Source organism: Haliotis cracherodii, unplaced genomic scaffold (genome assembly GCF_022045235.1).
Source record: "Haliotis cracherodii isolate W230 unplaced genomic scaffold, xgHalCrac1.p SCAF_2, whole genome shotgun sequence".
Taxonomy (NCBI): domain Eukaryota; kingdom Metazoa; phylum Mollusca; class Gastropoda; order Lepetellida; family Haliotidae; genus Haliotis; species Haliotis cracherodii.
In genome coordinates this window covers 71,236,385-71,242,865 of record NW_027266275.1, presented here as the reverse complement: position 1 = coordinate 71,242,865, position 6,481 = coordinate 71,236,385, and positions in this window count along the sequence as shown.

Here is a 6,481-nt window from a genome sequence, read left to right as displayed (position 1 = left end):
GTAGCAGTGGGCGTTGGGATGAAGTGGCAACCTTTGAGTCGGATGTGGCTCCTTCAGGGAGGAGACACTCTCAGCACATCACTGAGGAGGAATCACACTCGTGGTGCAGACATCGCCGCGCATTGTTCTCTGTCAAGTAGGACACATCTCGTCGGATATGCTATATGGGTCTGTCGCCAGTATTAATGAAATGTTTGTGCTCTAGGGACACATGTTCCCTTATTTTAGTTGCTTACTGAGCTGTATCAGTTTATAGATTTTCTTCTTTCACACTTGTGCATGTATTACGTCAGGCTACAGGTGATGTGTGCCTGATCCTCATGGCGCAGTCTCTGAAGCAGGGCTGACCTTTAATGCACAGCCCTCCCTGGTTGTGACGCCCTCGTTAGTATGCCACCCTGGTTGTTTTGCCATGTTTTTCATTTCATTCCACGTTCAAATTCCCTGGTTATGCCATTTTACAAAAATGGCAATGTAGTTCATCTTTTTTTTACATCTACACACTAATTGCATTGATCTCATTTACAGCTCATCCTCACACAAAGAATCATTCACTTTCTTAAAGTAACAAAGAAATTAGCGAAGTCTCACGCAGAGAATCATTCACTTTCCTAAAGGAACACAGAAATTAGTTAAGTCTCACGCAGAGAATCATTCACTTTCTTAAAGTAACAAAGAAATTAGCTAAGTCTCACGCAGAGAATCATTCACTTTCTTAAAGGAACACAGAAATTAGCTAAGTCTCACGCAGAGAATGATTCACTTTCTTAAAGTAACAAAGAAATTAGCAAAGTCTCACGCAGAGAATGATTCACTTTCTGAAAGTAACAAAGAAATTAGTTAAGTCTCACGCAGAGAATCATTCACTTTGTTAAAGTAACATAGAAATTAGCTAAGTCTCAAGCAGAGAATAATTCACTTTCTTACAGGAAGACAGAAATTGGTGTGATGCTAATGGTAATATCCTTTCCTAGAGGCTTAAATAAATTGGCATTTCTCTAGACTGTAGACCGTATTGACACTACAGTTCCCCCACCTGTCCCCCTGGGTGGCTGCACACAGAATGTCAGGCTGCTTGGAACCACGTCACGCCTGATACAACTGCTGATTGTTGAAAGCACACCTGTATCCTGCCAATCAATAATCAGCTGGCTGATGTCAAACACTTTATAAAACCTATCTGAATAAAAATTGTCCACATTTGACCCAAGGGTTATTACTTAAGTCTTTATTCAGTATTATACAGGCCACAGGCCCTTTGTACGAAATGCATGAAACATATTTGCGGCCATAGTCACAATGATAAAACACGTGCTCTTTCTTCTTCGCTGTCATACAGATATTTAGCGATGCTAATATGCGCTTTGTATTAAGAGTAGATAAAAGTATATTAAACTTATGGACATTTGGGGTTAATCATATTTTGAAGGAATATAGAGATGACGTAGGTGAGTATATAAGCAGGGCAGAAACGCAGGAAATGAAACTCGTCTCCCATTAGGCCCAATTGACACGGTTTGCACAATCTTTCTTTGAGAGTGATGTTAAATATCCTACCAGTTTCTATTTCCAGCCAGTGCGCATTGCATTTAAACCTTGACATTAATGAACGGAATTTACTCACGGTTACAAAGTACAAATATGACGTTAACGTTACTTTAAAATGAGTAAGACATTTTGGAGTCATTAAGTAAAAGTATGTGCCATATATATTGAAAATTGTGTTTCAAAAACATTCAAGTAAATAATTGCACTATATCGGGTGGTTGGGATAACCCGACATGACCAAATCAGAGAGAAAAAAACGTTGTTCTAATATTAGTAACAGTATTAGTCTCTCTTATACGACTGATAAATCATCTTATATAAGTGAAACGCTGATTTTGTAGAAAGGATATCACTCTTTTTCATTGTAACATATATTTGAATACATTTGATTTATTCTATCTAAATACTTGCTAGTTTGCACATTTTGTTACATTTCGTGTACCATGAGACACATACATTGTCAAGATTTCTCTTTTGGCTAAAGTTAACTCATATTGTTATCCGTCAAGACTCTTGGAGGGAGGACTAATTTTTACGACTTCCTTCCCATAACCTGATAACAACTTCCTCATCATATATCATCCACACCTTCCTCCTGTTTCGACCAGCAGCCCAGTTGCTGGAATTACAAATTCCCGGATACAAAATCAAAGACTTAATGTCGCGAAATCAAAGAATTCCCCTGCCTCAACAATGGGCAAACGTAACCTGTTTTCTTCGCTATATGTGAGATAGGTACACCGCGGTTATCGAATCTTTATAGCGATGACCCAATCTGACCACATCTTACTACAACGTTTACAACGTGCACTTAGTATATCAAGGTCTCCTTGGCTCAATCGGTTGTTCGATCTGTTGTTTTTGTTGTTTAACGGCGCACTCAGCAATATTCTAGCTATATGACGGCTGTCTGTAAATAATGGAGTCTGGACGTGACAATACAGTCATTGACATCATGAGCATCCATCCACGCAATTGAGATCGATGACATGCATCAACCACGAGCCTGACCACCCGATCCCGTTAGTCGCCTCTTACGAAAAGCATAGTCGCCTTTTACGGCAAGCATGGTCATTTTATGTCCATATTCTGGATCCATACAATAACATAGGTGATTTCTTAGAGTCAAATAAACTTAAAGGAAATTTTGGAGAGCAAGGTTGTAAGCAATGCTTTTTAATAGGTTGATAACATTTTAGCTTGAACTGCTATATTGCTTAAAGCTTGCGTCCATGACAAAACCTTAATATCTATACCCTTGTGTGACTTCCACAAGCTGTCCATTCAAATACAATTTTTCGCTTATACTCAGCCGCTAATCTTTCTGAAAAACTACAATTTTCTTTTGAATATTGACTCATACTCCATCCAGCCCACACACCATTTATCAAGGAGAAATAACTCCTTTTGTTGTCTCCTGAAATCAAAAGGAAATCGTCTGCAAGAAATAATAACAGAAATTGTATAAGATCAGGATCTAATTGTATTCCAGATAACTGCTCCTGTTTCATTGCGTGTGCAATTTCTTTCATGAATAATTGAAATAGAAAGGGGCTTAAAACGCAACCTTGACTAACACCTAAATTACATTGAAATTGGTTGGATAACAGATTATTCCCTCCGACACATGACTTAACATTACCATAATTGACTTTAACATTTTGGACATCTTAGAGCTGAAACAGTGCTTTTCAAACATTTTTACAGATAAGAACGACTAACAGAATTAAACGCTTTTGAAAAGTCTATAAAAGCTACATATAACTTAGTACTAGACGTACCTAAACATCGTTGAATAATAGCATGAAGGATAAATAAAGTCAGCTTCGTCGTTTAAGAGAACACTTTCTTCTTCAATCGTAGATTGATTAAACATATGTTCAAAGTATTCCATCCATTCTTTTCGAATTTATGGGATTATGGTTACTTTTCGTATTCAAGTCTTGCATGGGTGGCCGCGTTTCGGCAGTTTTGGCTCCTGAGAGTTTCTAGAGCTTCGGTCCTGCCCCACACTGAACCACATGAATGGGTACCCGGTAGGATGAGATGGCAATGTGGTTGTTAACCTTCTAGCGCCTAACAGGCAGCATGGGTTCTATACCCCCAGGGAGCTGAGAATGATTGTTGAGTGCTGTGTTTTCCGGCAAATGTTTCCAAAGTTGTGAACGAAAATACATCTGACGTCACTGCCCGAGTGTGATGTTTTCCATGAAACGGGAGAGGTGCACACTTGAGGGGATGGCGGCTGGTGGAACGGAGGCACGCTGTACCAGCACCTCAATCACCTTCCTATCTGCCCAGCCGAACATCTACAACTGTCTACAGGCTTACCGTCGTATTCCGCTTTAGAATGGATCCCCAGCAATGTATGCTGGTCATGAGAGGCGACTTCCGGTTGACGGCGTGCCCTTGTCCCCCGTGGATCGATGCGCATGACATCAATCACTGGATTGTCTGATCCAGTCTCGATTAAATACAGGCCCCCGGCATATAGCTGGAATATTGCTGAGTGCGGAAAAAAAAACATTCGAAGCACCACTGGCTTACTTCGATCCACGATCACAATGAACGTGTTGCACCAATTTAAGAGACGGGTTCCAGTATTGACCGAGGAACACGTGTCAAGTCTCAGGAGTGAACAGGTCGAGCTGATTATGACAGACGTTGAGTGAGTGAGTTTGATTTAACGCCGCTTTGAACAATATTGCAGTTATATCTCAGCGTATCAGCCTAATGTTGCAGGAAAGTCCCAAGTTATACATGTCTTGGGCTCTTTGGTGACACCCACGAGCATGGTGATGACACACCTAGAAATATAATCGGAAAGAGCTGTGATTCGAACATGCAATCACAGGTTTCTTGAGTGCCCACGGGACACAACTCTGCACAGTGAATTGCGGTGCCTCAGACTGGGCCACCATTACTCGGGTAGACAGTGGTAGCAGTGTTCAAGGTGACATTATATCAAACTCACTCACTCAGGCAATGAATAAATAACTGAGACGATTTCACATTACTATTCAACACATTTATACTGCGTTCATGCAGGGGTAGGTCAATAACGATGAAAGGGAAATTAATCAAATGTAAACTGTCCAAATTCCCATGCGATGTATAAGTGGAGATCAAGATACACTTGAATAGAGCTACCAGAACTAATCCCCATATTCCCGTCACCCTGGCAACACTGCAGAACATCACCGCGGAGTCAACATTTGAAAACATAATATTTACAAAACAATGATTAGCGGGGACTCAGTCATTACTTTCCTGCAGGCTCAACAGTCACCAGAACAGTTATGACTCTCAGAAAAACATCACATCAACTAGAATGCCTTTTAGTCAGAAAAAAAACATATTCCAGCTTTATGACGGCGGTATGTAAATAATCGAGTTTGGACCATGCATCCCAGTGATCGACATCATGAGCATCGATCCACGCAATTTGGATATGATGACATGCATCAATCAAGTCAGCGAACCTGACCACCCGATCCCGTTAGTCGCCTCATACGACAAGAATGGGTCGCTGAAGACCTATTCTATCCCGGATCTTCACGGGTCTAAAAGAGGAAGTATTCTTTGATATTTGTTCTAGATTTACTAGATATTATGACGTAACTACACGTCCTGTGACGTCAATTATCTAAAAAGCTGTATAGTGGTGTTTGTTGTTTCTTGACATTATGTCTCGTTCTGATGTCACTTCTTCTGACGTCATTTTCCGGTTTGTAGCTATCTATTTGTCACCTCCGGTTCTGACGCCGCTTTATGATGTCACTTCCGATTTTTGTCGATACTTGCTGACGTCACTGATGGTTCTGAACACCTCCATGACGTCACTCCCGGTTAATATATCTTATTACGTCACTTCCAGTTTGTATTACGTGTTGCCCCTTTTAGCCAACACAATAGCCTCCATTACCGCGTTTAGGTCTTATAGTTATGACGTCATTCCCTACCTTTGACGTCAACTTCCACTTCCCATTAGTATTATTTAACCAAATTTGTTACGTTATGCTGTCTCTCAGGTCTCCTTTGATGTCAGAACCGGAGGTCAGTACAATGATACACCCTTGGCTATCATGAAGAAACCTTATATTACAACATTGTATATCCCAAAGATCTGTGTTAACCAATGTAACCTGTTCTAAAGATCACCTTACATTTGGGTATACATCTTTACCCGAGTTTATCCCAAAAGAAGGACAGGCTGGGCTACTGGGCAACTACCACCTGGGCTGCCACAAGGGGTTCGAATTGATCGAATTGTTTGATAGGCATTACTTAGAAGTTGACAGATGACAACGCAGAGTCAATTTATGGATAACAGCTTCTTTATTTACTGTAATGGCGACGTTCCGGTCCAGATCCTCAGCAAAGTCATCACCTCTGTACTCCATCCCACATCCAGATCTGCAAACTCTATACCTAAATTAGCGCCCTTCCACACTGCCCTCCCATTCATAGGAAACACTTCCCACATCACCAGTCGCCTCCTCAAACAGCCAATATTTAAACCTACTTCACCTGTTACCTCCCTCAATACCCTACCAAGAGCCAACGGCAGAAACACAACACAACACCAAGAACCTAAAGGTGTAGTTTATATAATTGACTGTAACAGTGGACAATCCTACGCAGGTGAAACATCCCGCCCCATCAACACCAAAATCAAAGAGCACAAAACTTCAACCATCAAATCAGAGAGTAAAGCAGCCATCTCAGACCATGCTTGGCTACTACATGTAACAACAGTATGTGAAGGTACACACTTGTAGGGTCTTACATTTGCTTGTGAATTGCAATCTAAATGTCTTCAGTCCACTTGCTAATTACCCTTCTATTGTCTGGTTTAGACCCTGACTCAGCTTGGCGAGTGTGTGAAGTGTCTTGGCGCCAAAGTGACTGAGTGGATGTTTCAGCCCGAAAA